Raw genomic sequence first — 14,940 nt, forward strand, 5'->3', positions numbered from 1 at the left:
CACACATTATTTCAGAAAAGATAGACAAACGTGAGTCACTGACAATGACACAGCCATTACCTGCATTTTGGGGTCAAACTCGATAACTTGAGACCTCAACACGTGCAACAGCACAGACTCTTTACTGGGAGAAAATCACCTTTTCTGTTGTAGCGGGTCTCTCAAACCACTTTCTTATTTGAGATGTTGAGATTATTTCTTGATTTCCATGACAGCTGTCAGTGTTGTGACACCTGTGGGCAGCCGTGTTTGTAACTTGTTCCGGCCCCTAAAATGGGAGAAATTCTAGAAGTAGAAATTGTAGGTCAAAGGTGAGCTTCTAAAGAGTTCCTGAGCAAAGGCGTTCTTTAAAAAATTATTGTCAAGGACACATTGGAGTGCCAGGCGTCTCTGTGCCACACAGTGCACACACAGTCTCTAAGTTATCTGGTGATCAGAGATCAAGGTTAGCAAGCTTCCAGATGAACGTACAGTGCCCATTCCAGAGAGCAGCGCTCCCTCCACAGCTGCGGGGAGGATCGAGGCACTGCTGAGACCAACATCTTCCCAATTCTTTGTGTACATCCTTTGGTCAGCATTAAGTACATCCGTGATGTAGCGCACGCATCACTGGCGTCTCCATCTCCAGAGCTTTTTTCATCTTTCTCAACTGACGTTTTCCCCATGGAGCACCAACTCCTCATACCCCTGTTCCCTCCTAGCCCCCAGCCCCCACCAGCCTGCTTTCCGTATACATGGATTTCACTATTACAGGAATCTCATGGTGATGGGGAATCTTCTCTGTGGACATGGTAAGATTTCAAATAACCTGGGAGATACCTCTTGCACACGCGGGACAGTATTTCTAAAGGTTCATCTGGGGTGCGAAGGACAACCCTGAATATGCACAGCACCAACCCGTGGGCTGGGGTCCTGGGCTGAATAAAAAGGAGAAAACAAATTCTTCCCTGTCTGCTTCCTGACTGTGGATTCACTGTCACCAGCGACCAGACCTTTACCACCATAACTTCCACAACACAGCGGACTACACCTTCAAACCACAAGCCAAAATCAGCCCTTCCTATCTGTGCTGGCTAGTTTTATATCAGCTTGATACAAGCTAGGGATAGCTGAAAGGAGGGAACCTCATTTGAGGAAATGTCGCCATGAGATCTGCTTGGTTTTATGTGGTGCTGGAGACCAAAGTTAAGGCTTCATGAATGCTAGGCACGCATTCTATCAACTAAGCTATATCCATCCCCCAGCCACAGTATCTGCTTTAAAAAACATCCTTTGCATTTATTTGCCTATTTATTGCAAGTGTGAATGTTGCATGTGAGTGTGCATGTGCACATAAGTGCCACAGCATCTGTGGAGGGACAGAGGACAGTGTTCGGGAGTTAATTTTCTCCTTTCACTGTGTGGGTTCTGGGGTGGAACTGAAGTCAGGCTTGGTGGCACATGTTAGTAATACATACCAATTATGGAAAAAAATAAATGATTCAGATCACTGATTGGTATTTTGCCTTCTAGAATTTTCTTATTCATATGGGAAATTTTACTTTGTTTTTCCAGTTAGTTGTGCTAAGTGCTGTACTGTGCGCATGCTCTCCTCTCACTGACAGATTGGAAGCTGCTTTCCTTGTCAGCACACAAAGATCCACCCCACAAAGGCTGATGGTTCCGTGATACGCACTTATTTCTGTGGATAACTTGAATTATAATCTGTTGACCCATAGCAATCCAACGTTCTTTTTTTTTTGAGGCAGAGTCTTTTTTTTTTTTTTTCGAGACAGGGTTTCTCTGTGGTTTTGGAGCCTGTCCTGGAACTAGCTCTTGTAGACCAGGCTGGTCTCGAACTCACAGAGATCCACCTGCCTCTGCCTCCCAAGTGCTGGGTGGTGCGCCACCACCGCCCGGCCTTTCTTTTTTTTTTTTGTCTGCTTTGTAAGTTGCAGTTTTATGCAGAATATCCTCATATGTCTACACGCTTGTCTGAATTTGTCTACAGGTTAATTGCTGGTGGTGGGTGGAGTTCATAGCATGAGGACCGAGCACACCCCCCCACAAACACACCTTTTATTGCTAAGTTACTCGAGAGAGGCCAGAGTCTAGCACTAGACAGGTCTGGGTGCTCATTAGCAGCATATTCAACTGTGCCCCACATTTTGATGGCTCGGTGGCAGGAGGAAGGCAGAGATGGGGAGGGAGCCTGAAGTATGCCTGGGTCAATGGAATTTTGGTAAGGTGTATGCACAGATTTACTCAATTATGGAGTAAAGAAATAGTCAGTATAGTAGTATTCAGAGCATGTCTAGTCCAGTACCACAGATAATAATTCATAATAATACTCCAGATAGGAGTCGGAGAGGTGGCTCAGTGGTTAGGAGCACTTGTTAGTCTCGCTGAGGACTAGAGTTCAGTTCCTAGCTCCATGTCAGGCCTCTCACAGCTGCTTGTAACTCGGCTTCAGGGAATCCAACACCCTTTTCTAGCCTCCAACAGCACCCACATACACAGGCGTGCACGACACCCACATACACAGGCGTGCACATACACACACACACACACACACACACACACACACACACACACACACACAATTACAAACCTCAAATCCTGCCAACATTTTGATCTCACCAGGTGTAGGGGCATGGGACCTAAAAGACAGGGCATTTTGAGAACGTTAAGTCATAGGCAGTGAGTGTTCAATCCATTCCCATTTAGTTTACTTATCTCCCCACCCCAACCCAGGCCTTTCTCTTTGGAAAAGAGCCACCCTAGCCCAGCGGGTAGGGATCTGACCCTGAACATAGCCAGGGTGTCGAGACTGTAGGCTAAGCAAGGATGGAGAGACAGCGAGGATGCCAGAAAGAGCCTTGCTGCATTGTTCCTGTCAGTCATGGGAGGTGCAACTCCTCCTGGACAGCAGGAAGAGCAAGCTGGCTTCATGTTGGGCAGCTGACTGGGCTGCTAGGCCTGGCAGCTTTTTCTTTCTCTAAACTCGCTGTCGCCGCTGGAGGTTACACGGGAAGGACAGTCCACAGGAGGACGCGGTCCTGGCTGGGCATACAGTATTGTGCCATTGTGGTTATTAGTTCAGTTTCCTTAAGAAAGTGACTTTTAAACAGGACGCATGGCCTCCGCATTCCTCTGTGACACCTCGTGGGCTCCTGTCATGGGGCTTTTGCATTGTTGTTGATTCTTTCCACCTGCCACTCCCCAGTCACGGCCTTCTCCGTCCTCACAGAGGCTTCTCCAGTGGCTCCCTGGTCACCTCTTCAAAGGCAGGGCCCTCTGATCACACCCATTCGGCTTGCTCCCTTGTCATCTGTCACCTGTTTAACCCGTAGTCCACAGGCGTCTGTTTGACTCCCCTGCCGCGACTCCAGCCCCAGCACTCTGCTGGCATTGTGCACTCCTAGAGTTTTAGAAATGAGTAACTGAATGCTTAAATCATCTTCAAGAATGAATAAGAGACGAGTTGTTCCGTTTTATGAGCCCTCCTCTGTGATTTACTCAGGCATTTAAACATGAGCTCCTGGGGGGAGTCGCTCCTGCACCAAGATGCTTGACCTTAACAGCTGCCCCCATTAATCTCCCAGAGATGGCACTTAGGAAACACTATGCTGAAGTTGATGTGTGTGTGTGTGTGTGTGTGTGTGTGTGTGTGTGTAAGTGAGAGAGATTGGATTCATTTTATCAAAGGTATGTGTGACCCAGCTCCTCAGCAAGCCTTGCAATTTGAGAAACTGAAGAGGGCTGTTGAGATGACAGGCCCCATACAGGCTGGACCCCAGACGTCAGCTCCAGGTTTGTGTGGGGGTCCTGTAGGGAAGATGGAATCTCCTTCCGACAACTGATATCCGCCAGCAGGTGCACAGACCTTGCTATCCAAAGTCAGACATGGGATTGTGCAAAAGGAATGTTAAACACGGGGGGGGGGGCGGTGTGTGCTTGTATCAGGTTACAACCAGTCCCCCTTGGCTGCAGTGTGGCCACCTCTCTGAAGCCTTAGTGGCTGGCCATGCCCTTTGGTGATCTGAAGAGCAGTTTTGGCCCCAGCTTGCTGGTGAAATTGAATTCCTAGGGTGGACTTCTCCTCTGTGGATCCACTTGCCTTTCTCAGACTTCTGCCCGTGGTTTCAGGGCATCTGGCTACCACACACCTTCCCCTCTACCAGCCTAATCCAGTCTTTCTTTAGGCCATCTCTTACATAGTTGTTGAAATAATGTATTTGAATGTTTATAGTTAGCTACGAGAATGCCAGCTATAATGTTATTGTGTTTCTTGGTTCTATTTTACTTAATACGGCACCACCCTGTGCATTCCTGAGTGCTGGGATCACCAGCATGGACCATCACACCTGACTCTAGGCTCAGACTTTGTTGTTGTTGAGGGCTTGGGGATATAGCCCCATGTCCCTAGCTTAGCAGCAGGGTTTAGTCTCCAGCACTGCAGGGGTGGGAAGAATATCACCTGCTGGGCAGAGAAAGTTCTGGCATAGTAAAGCTACTCTGTCAGCACTATGGACAGCGGTACAGATGGGATTTTTAAGTTATTCTTTCTATCTATCTATCTATCTATCTATCTATCTATCTATCTATCTATCTATCTATCTATCTACCTTTAGCCTGGGTCTTTGTAGCTCTTGAAGTCTCTATGTAGCCGAGAATGACTGTGAATCTCTGATCTTCTGGCCTCCACCTCCTGAATGCTGGGATTATAGGATGTGTTACCACCCTACTTTATACAGTGCTGGGGATGGCGCCAGGGCTTGCTACATGGCAGGGGGACTCCTCTACCAATGGAGCTGCAGCCCCAGCCCTTGTCTTTATTTTATTTATTTATTTATTTATTATTACACAGTGTTCGGTCTGCATGCTAGAAGAGGGAGCCAGATTACAGATGGTTGTGAGCCACCATATGGTTGAACTCAGGACCTCCAGAAGAGCAGCCAGTGCTCTTAACCTCTGAGCTATCTCTCCAGCCTCGCTTGTCTTTATTTTTATCTTTTAAATGAAAAACTTGTTTTTTGTGTGAATGTGCATATGCATATATGTGTGGGCACACACCATGAAAGTCATGGTAATCATGTGTAGGTCAGAGTTGATTCTCTCCATTGTGGGAGTTGATTTTCTTCATCTACCAGTGATCACACTGAGCCATTGGGTTTGGTGGTAGGTGTCTCTACCTGCTGAGCCATCTTGCCAGTCCCTCACTTCTGGTTTGTTTGTTTGTTTGCTTTTGAGACAGAATTTTGTTCTGTAATCCAAGCTGGCCTCAAAGTTGTTCAGTCTTCCAGGTTAGCCTCCTAAGTGATGGGAAACAGACATGCCACATGGGTGGCTGAAATTTATGTTTTGAATATTTTAAAGCATGTTGATGTGGGAGTGTCATATCAATCTGTTGATTTCTTTGACTAAGCAATAAAGAAACTGCTAGGCCCATTTGATAGGCCCACCCTTAGGTGGGTGGAGTAAACAGAACAGAACGCTGGGAGGAAGAGGAAGTGAGGTCAGACCCGCCAGCTCTCCTCTCCGGAGCAGACGCTTCAGAGAGATGCCATGCTACCTGCTCCAGGGAAGACGCACGCTATGAAGCTCCAACCCAGGATGGACTTAGGCTAGAATCTTCCCGGTAAGCGCACCTAGGGGCGCTACACAGATGATTAGAAATGGGCCAGAGCAGTGTTTAAAAGAATACAGTGTCTGTGTAATTATTTCGGGGCATAAGCTAGCCGGGCAAGGCAGCCAGGTGGCGGGGACACAGCCCTGCCGCCCATATTACTACAGATGACGCCCAGACGTGTGGCTAACTGAGTCCACAGAAAGCCTGAGAAAGCTTGGAAAAGAATAGAGTAAAGCATGTTTCTTATGGCAATTTCTTGGGTCTGCTCTGCTTGCTAGAGGCAAGCAAGCTGCCTCATCTAAGAGAGGCTTCCTGACTCAGCTTCAGCTGCAAAGACTGCAGCTCATTAAGAGGTCCTGCCACGAAACACTTAAACGGTGTTGATGAAAAGCTGAACGCATGCTTTTCGGTTTTCAGCCGTAGCAGGAAAAAAGCTGCGCTGTTTAAAAATGCCGGCTTTCTGGGCCATCCTGCCAGGAATCTGACTGTTTGAGGCAGGAGGGCCGGCTACCGAGAGAGATTTTGAGTGTTGTCTGTTGTAGCTCTCTGGCTGGCAGGTACCTTGAAATGCCAGTTGTGGCTATAAACATGGCTGCAGCCTGTATATCCGCCATGAGGCTGGAAAGCTAAGGAATGGACTGGATCTAGCTGGCAAAGCCACGCCTTTAGTCCTACTGATATTGCTTGGTAAATTAAAGCCTCATGTGGTCAGAAAAAGAGAGAGAGATACAGTAAAAAGAGAGATTCAAAGACAAAGAAAATTTCTGAATGGTTTAAAGTGTGTTAAAAATATATGCAGACTAAAAGTTAAATTTCTTAAAGTAAACCTCTGTGACTTCAAGGTGTGGTAGCACACGCCTTTAATCCCAGTGCCTAGAAGGCAGAGACTAACAGATCTCTGTGAGTTCAAGGAGTAGTAGTGTACGCCTTTAATCCCAATGCCTGGGAGGCAGAGACAGGCAGATCTCCGAGAGTTCAAAGACAGCCTGGTCTACAGATATAAGCTCAAAAAGCAAAAAGTTAACCTAGGAATGTCACAGCTTAGATTCTTAAGTGCCTAGTGATTTAAAGGCGCAAATCAAAAGTGCTCCTGGATAGTAAAAAATTGCAGATTCACAATAGGACAGATTCAGACCACTGAATGAGTCACACTGTTGGATGAATGTACGTAGGCTTGGGACAGAGAAGAAAAAGAATATAGAGAATAAAGTTAATGGTTTAAAAAGAAAAAAGTAAAAGTAAAGTCTTTAAAGAGACAGAGTACAGATAGTTATAGATATAAATAAAAATAAGCCGCGTAAAGATGGAAAATTCACAGAGAGTCTGGATTATGTACATTGTGTTTTCTTTAAAATTTTTGACTGTGAAGGAGCTAAGTACAGAGAGACATTTCCATTACATGGGCTGCCAAGCTAAACCAGAATGGATATAAGGGTATTACGATTTCAGAATTTGGGTCTAAGGATATGATGCTTTGGAGAGAGTCTTCTTTTGTTTTCACAGAGGATGAGACTCTATGGATTTCTTCTATTCCGATTTGGTATGATGGACCACGTCCTCCTGAAGGGTTGCTGTGAACATCTTCAGAAAATTGCTTTGCTCAACTGCCAACTGAGATAAACCTGGCACACAGGTTACACCCTAAAGAATCTGATTAACGACGTCCCCATTCAGCAGGAAGCAGTTTGGAGAGAAAAAACTGCGCCCATGTTCCCAAATATGGTTTATAAACGTTCTTTTACATTTAAAGGGGGAATATAGATATGAATAATTTGCATTAGTATAGATTTTGCTTTATTGATAGAGATTTACGGTCAATTTTGTTATATGTATAAATGTTTCTGATGTAACTTTTACTTGATAACTGTTTTGTTATATGTAATTTTGCTATGTTAAGGTTAAAGCCTTCCTTTTTTTGTTTAAACAGAAAAAGGGGAAGTGATGTGGGAGTGTCATATCAATCTGTTGATTTCTTTGACTAAGCAATAAAGAAACTGCTAGGCCCATTTGATAGGCCCACCCTTAGGTGGGTGGAGTAAACAGAACAGAACGCTGGGAGGAAGAGGAAGTGAGGTCAGACCCGCCAGCTCTCCTCTCCGGAGCAGACGCCTTCAGAGAGACGCCATGCTACCTGCTCCAGGGAAGACGCACGCTATGAAGCTCCAACCCAGGATGGACTTAGGCTAGAATCTTCCCGGTAAGCGCACCTAGGGGCGCTACACAGATGATTAGAAATGGGCCAGAGCAGTGTTTAAAAGAATACAGTGTCTGTGTAATTATTTCGGGGCATAAGCTAGCCGGGCAAGGCAGCCAGGTGGCGGGGACACAGCCCTGCCGCCCATATTACTACAGCATGTAGAAAATACTTCCAAGTTAAGGCTACCTATATGCTTCACCAAACAAGTGGAAGAAAATCCTGGAATTTCCTGGCATTATGGAGACTGATGGTGCAGACACAAGATGCCCACTTTGGCGTCAGCAGTCCCAGGGTGGCCTTTCTGCCACCTCACTCAGATGGAGGCCTCATGCATTCTATGTGACAAACCCACGTTGAGGGCCTTGTCAAGAATGGAGCTTGGGGCTATAGAAAGCTCTCGATGCCATGAGTGTTGTAATAGGAGCGGCGGGGCTGCGCCACCCGGCTAGCTTTATACCCGAAATGATTACACGGAAACTGTATTCTTTTAAACACTGCCTGGCCCATTAGTTTCAGCCTCTTATTGGCTAGCTCTTACATATTGATCTAACCCATTTCTAATAATCTGTGTAGCCCTCGAAGTGGCTTACCAGGGAAGATCTTAGCCTGCGTCTGTCTGGAGTGGGAGAACCATGGTGACTCCTGACTCAGCTTCTTTCTCCCAGCATTCTGTTCTGTTTACTCTACCCACCTAAGGATTGGCCTATCAAATGTGCCTAGGCAGTTTCTTTATTAATTAACCAATGAAAGCAACAGATTAGAAAGAAATCACTCCCACATCATTTCCCCTTTTTCTGTTTAAACAAAAAAGGCTTTCATTTTAACATAGTAAAATTACATATAGCAAAACAGTTATCAAGCAAGAATTACAGTTACAATATTTATATCTACTTTATCTTTTATCATAACTAAGTAAAACTATAATTATCTATCCATTCTTTAACTCCATCAAAGACTCCAGAAGGATATAATATTACCTAAGTAAACAAGAAATAAGAAACTTCAAACTCTAGAAATGACAGAGACATCTTGCTGCCTGGATAGTCACCCAAAGTTTTTTTTTTGTATCGTTGGGGCATCCATCTTTGGCCTTCAGGCCCATAGTATCCAGCAGACATTTTCATGAAGCAGGAAATTCCAAAGACAGTTCAGTCACTTTCTGCTGTGTCCTGCAGAATGTCTCGCAGACTCTTTCATGAGTCAGGAACCCCGAAAGACCATCTCACCTTTAGGCAAGTTCAGCAGTCCTCTCTCTGCGGGTTCTCTGTGTCCAGCTTATGCATCAGTCCAGGCAAGAGCAGTTTCTTACCCAAATGGCTATCAAACTCCATAAGGAGCCTCTTTGATGCCCATCTTCCTCTTGAAGTAGCTGGTGCTGTCAGGAGCAGACGTGTCTCATTGTCATGAAAAACCCTAAGTTATTAATAAATTATTAAATTATTAATTATCAATAAATAATTAAATTATTAAATGCCATATTCTGTAGTCTTTGAAAGATATGAAGAATGCCTATCTTACTGAACTGTATCTCTATATATCTAGAAAATCCAACTAACATGACTATAAGCTTGATTATTATTGATGATTATCCATTAACAACCTATATTTCCTAAATATACATTACATTTTTAAAATGAACTACACAATCACAACACCTTAATCAAGATTAGAAATATGCATATACATATAACAAAACTGTCCTTAAAATCCATACCAATGTAAATTATTCATACCTATATCATTTCCCCCTTTAAATGTAAAAGAACACTTAAAAACAATATTTGGGAACATGAGCGTAGTATGTAAAGTGCCTGCAGGCAAGCACAAGGACCTGAGTTCAGATCCCTGGCACCCATGTAAAGAGGTAGGCGCTGAACAGTAATGCGTACATCCCCGCAGTCCCTAAGCTAGGGGTATGGAAGAGGGGGATCCCTGTAGCTCACTGGCCAGCATGGCCAAATTAATGAGCTCCAGGTTCAGTGAGACGCTGTCTCAAAAAACAATGTGGAGAGTGATGGAGGAAGACACCCGATGCTGACCTCTGGTCTCTACACGCACATATGCACATGCACAAACACAATAAGTAGAGCATCACGTGAGTATTGCCATTCCTGGGCAATAAACACCCTTCTCCGGAGTTCACTATGTATCTTTTCCATGCATTTTCTTTGTTTATGTGAACTTCCATATGTATCATTCTGTTGTTTATACGTAAGAGAGTGCAAACCTGAGTTTGATCCCTGGAACCTACGTTGGAAGGAGAGAACCAGTCCTCAAAATTGTCCTCTTACCTCCTCAGGTGGGCTATGGCCCTTCTTTCCCCACCCCACATATGAACACACACACACACACACACACACACACACACACACACACACACACTGTTTTTCCTAACTGTGCTCAGATAGTAGCAGCCTATCTTCTGGTTCAGTCCAGAGGCACCTTTCCACCCCAGCACACACCTATCTGACTCTGGGTTTTGTTGGTGATTGAGTCAGGGTTTTCCTAGGCAGTACAGGCTGGCCTGGAACCCTTGATCCTCCTGCCTTCACCCCTTGATTTTCTACTGGTGCTGGGAATCGAACCCATGGTTTTATGCATTCTAGGCACGTGCTCTGCCTGCTGAGCCACCTTCCAGCTCTCCTGCCTTCTCTTGATTGCCTGGCTTCTTTATATTTCCGGTTTGCTTCTGGGCTTTCTGGGGCTTCCTTCCCTTCTAGAGAGGGCGTCCCTGGCACAGCTGCTTTTGGGAGGGCCGGGTGTATTTCCTCCCTTTGTGTTGCTTTTTAGCCCTCTCTCCCTCTTCTTTCCTCTGGGGACAGAAACACAGCTAGGTGAACCCACATGACAAAAAACAACACTTCCGTTCTCATGCAGGGGCCCAGGTGAGGGCAGATGGCAGCTGACTCGGGTGGTAGGAAACAGCTTTGTGTGAGTCACGCTTCTCTGGCCAATCGACTGTGTGTTGCCTAGAATACCTATTTCAGACCATTGTCTTTTATTTTACAATTGCTTTGAAGTTATTTATTCTGCAGCTCATTCCAGCTAATTGAAGCTAGTTTAGCAGAACAGTTTAGCAAAGGGACTCTACAATTAGGTAGTTCATTCACTAATAGTCATCCTTAGTAGACAGACAGCTTTGCTGCCTCAAACTCTGCACTTGTTTTGGGAAATGAGGCAAAGTCCCTGCTTGCATCCCCGAAGTCAACTGTCAGTCGGTGCAAACAGACAAACAGGTAACAGAGTCTGAAGAGATGGATGTCGTGTGGTGGTGTATGCTTATAATCCCAGCATTGGGAGAGGGAGGCGAGGGGCTTGCTATGAGTTAAGGTCCAGGCCACTAATCCTAGCATTTTGAAGGTTATCCTCAGCTATTCGGGGAGTTCCAGGCCAGCCTAAGATACATTACATACAGCCTGTCTCTAAAAGGGAGAAGGGAGCTAGGGCAATAGCTTGGTTGATAAAGCAATTACCATGCGTGCACAAAGATCTGAGCTCAATACATAAAACTCAAGGAAAAAAAAATGCTGTGTATGGTGACACCCCGCTTGTAATCCCAGGACTCAGAAGGTGGTGACAGACAGATGGGCTCTCTGGTTAGCCTCTATAGAATGCTTGATTGAGTTCCAAGTCAGTGAGAGAGCCCATCTCAAAGAAAACCCTAACCCAAAACAACAACAGCAACAAATCCTCCTCTTGCTTCTGCATATGGGTGCACATACATGTGCATGAACACACATACACATAAGAAACAGAGGAGAGATGCTTGGGTGTAGATCAGTGATTGTGCACAAGCTCACTGTCCTCGAGGCCCTGAGTTTCATCCCTACCATCCTGACCAAAAAAAAAAAAAAAAAAAGAAAAAGAAAAAAAGTTTATCAGCTATTGTCAAAAACGATACCACTTAATAAATCACCCCAAAGCCAGTGGCCTACAAAGTGAGTCTCTTCTCACACGGGTGGCCATCAGGCAGACAGCAACGCATCTGCACTGGGCTCTAGAGATTATGTGATGTATTCTATTCAGTTTTGTTCTAGAGCCTCCTGAGATCAGCAGGTCACCAGGGGCATGTGCTTCTTATTGCAGAGTTTGAAAGCTCTCAGAGGGGTGAGCAAAACACACACCGCTTGTCCTGGCTGGTTTTATGTCAGTTTGGTAGAAGGTAGTCATCTGAAAAGGGGGAACCTCAGCTGAGAAAATGCCTCTGTAAGATCTAGCTGAAGGGGATTTTTAAAATTAATGACTGATGTGGGAGGCCCAGCCCATGGTAGGTGGTGCCATCCCTGAGCTGGAGGTCCTATGTTCTATAATGAGGCAGGCAGAGCAAGCCATGAGGAGCAAGCTAGTAAACAGCACTCCTCCATGGCCTCTGCATCAGCTCCTGCCTCCAGGTTCCCAGCACTGCTTGAGTTTCTGTCCTGTCCTTCAATGCAGAACAGTGACATACATGGAAGTGTAAGCCAAATAAACCCTTTGCCCCAACACCCAAGTTGCTTTTGGCCACGGTATTTCATTGCAGCATAGTAATCCTGACTAAGATGTCACAGGTCTCAAGGTCTAGGTGCATCTTGAAGCCAGAGTAAGTGCGGAGGCACAGAGAGCTGGAAGGTCAGTGTCGGTGATGCCAGTGAACTGGGGGCGAGTGGTAGAGGAAGTGAGGAGTCATTCCAGGAACAGACCCCTGGAATCAGCTTCCAGGGAGGGGGCTGCTGGAGCTTGGGGTCTTATGCTTTGGGTAGAGGAGCCATCGTCACCTGGGCTGGGTGGAGGCAGGGCCTCAGGCACCACTCCAGACCTTCTGAATCCAAAACTCTGTGGTTTTCCGTTATAAACTTATTGTTGTGTATATTAATAGGTCTCATCATGGCATTTTCATACATGTATATAAAGTATTTTGCTCCCTCACCCCCATCACCCTCTTGTCCGTCCCCCACCCCAACTCCTGCTAATTCCTTTTTTCTTCCCAACTAGGTTCCTTCTATTTTTCCTTCCCCACCGCCTTCATGTGCTCCAGTGAGGGGAGCTTATAGGAGCATAGACATCTTGCCAGTGGCTACACCACCTAAGAAAATGTCCCTTCCTCCCCAGCAACTCTTAACTGCTTTTAGATCTTTAGGGAGCCCCTCCCACCCGCTGCACAGTTCTGTTTGTTGAGACTGTGTTCACTATAGTCAAAGATAGCCTTGGACTTGTGAGCCTCCTTCCCCTGCCTCCCAAACATTGGGATTAGAGGAAAGCATCAATTATCCCCAGCACAAAAAAATCTGTTTGTTAGCCCAGAGGGAGCAGCCTGTAAAAAGAGGTTTGCATTTTGACTTGCCGGCACTGTGACTGTCACTATTTAAATTATTAAGTTTTCTTTCCCTGAAAAAGGAGACCAACAGTGTACCCCTACCGTCCCCCACCTCTCACTCCACCCTGCTAGCTGTGACCCACACATTCACTATAAGAATATATTCCCGCTCCATTCTTGGTGGTATTCCTGAGGTACTTAGTTTATGTTGGATTTTTTTTTTCCTGCCTGAGAAAATCTGTTATTTTTCAAAGCATCTTTTTGCTCAGGATAGAAACTTCGGCCTGTGCCCAGCAGGACTCTGGTGCCCCAGAAAAAAAGCACCCAGTTGTTGTGGTCCCCATTCAGGTCTCTTTGGGGCGCTTAAGTATGTCTGGCCATTCAGCAGGCTGAAATAGGCCACAGTACTATAAATAGGGACCTCAGGCTGCTCTGGGATCAGATCCCAGGCAAGGCCCCTCCTCCCTCTGCCCGCACCCATTCCTGTAGTTATTTAAATACAGCTACAAGTACATTTTCAGGTTCATGTACCCCAAATTCTTGTCAGCTTGCCAGGATGTAAGCAACTCCTTTCCTGCCTGTCGTCACCAGCTTAGTGTGTGGTGTTGTCACCAGTGCAGTGGGTGCCGTTGTCACCAGTGCAGTGGGTGGTGTTGTCACCAGTGCAGTGGGTGCCGTTGTCACCAGTGCAGTGGGTGGTGTTGTCACCAGTGCAGTGGGTGCCGTTGTCACCAGTGCAGTGGGTGGTATTGTCACCAGTGCAGTGGGTGGTGGTGTCACCAGTACAGTGTGTGGTATTGTCACCAGTGCAGTGTGTGGTGTTGTCACCAGTGCAGTGGGTGGTGCTGTCACCAGTGCAGTGTGTGGTATTGTCACCAGTGCAGTGGGTGGTGTTGTCACCAGTACAGTGGGTGCCGTTGTCACCAGTGCAGTGGGTGGTGTTGTCACCAGTGCAGTGGGTGCCGTTGTCATCAGTGCAGTGTGTGGTGTTGTCATCAGTGCAGTGGGTGCCGTTGTCATCAGTGCAGTGTGTGGTGTTGTCACCAGTGCAGTGTGTGGTGTTGTCACCAGTGCAGTGGGTGCCGTTGTCATCAGTGCAGTGTGTGGTGTTGTCACCAGTGCAGTGTGTGGTGTTGTCATCAGTGCAGTGGGTGCCGTTGTCATCAGTGCAGTGTGTGGTGTTGTCACCAGTGCAGTGTGTGGTGTTGTCACCAGTGCAGTGGGTGCCGTTGTCATCAGTGCAGTGTGTGGTGTTGTCACCAGTGCAGTGTGTGGTGTTGTCATCAGTGCAGTGGGTGGTGCAGTCACCAGTGCAGTGTGTGGTGTTGTCACCAGTGCAGTGTGTGGAGTCGTCACCAGTGCAGTGGGTGGTGTTGTCACCAGTGCAGTGTGTGGAGTCGTCACCAGTGCAGTGGGTGGTGTTGTCACCAGTGCAGTGGGTGGTGTTGTCACCAGTGCAGTGGGTGGTGTTGTCACCAGTGCAGTGGGTGGTGTTGTCACCAGTGCAGTGTGTGGTGTTGTCACCAGTGCAGTGTGTGGTGTTGTCACCAGTGCAGTGTGTGGAGTCGTCACCAGTGCAGTGTGTGGTGTTGTCACCAGTGCAGTGTGTGGTGTTGTCACCAGTGCAGTGTGTGGAGTCGTCACCAGTGCAGTGTGTGGTGTTGTCACCAGTGCAGTGGGTGGTGCTGTCACCAGTGCAGTGTGTGGTGTCGTCACCAGTGCAGTGGGTGGTGTTGTCACCAGTGCAGTGTGTGGTGTTGTCACCAGTGCAGTGGGTGGTGTTGTCACCAGTGCAGTGTGTGGTGTCGTCACCAGTGCAGTGTGTGGTGTTGTCACCAG

General features: G+C 46.6%; 1 protein-coding gene across 1 annotated transcript in view; it reads left to right on the top strand.

Annotated features, from left to right (window-relative positions):
- The window catches only part of Iqck (IQ motif containing K), a 132,548-nt gene that overhangs the window by 70,843 nt on the left and 46,765 nt on the right, over positions 1 to 14,940 (top strand). The gene's annotated exons all lie outside the window — the stretch shown is intronic.

Source organism: Microtus pennsylvanicus, chromosome 5, assembly GCF_037038515.1.
Source record: "Microtus pennsylvanicus isolate mMicPen1 chromosome 5, mMicPen1.hap1, whole genome shotgun sequence".
NCBI classification, from domain to species: Eukaryota; Metazoa; Chordata; class Mammalia; order Rodentia; family Cricetidae; genus Microtus; species Microtus pennsylvanicus.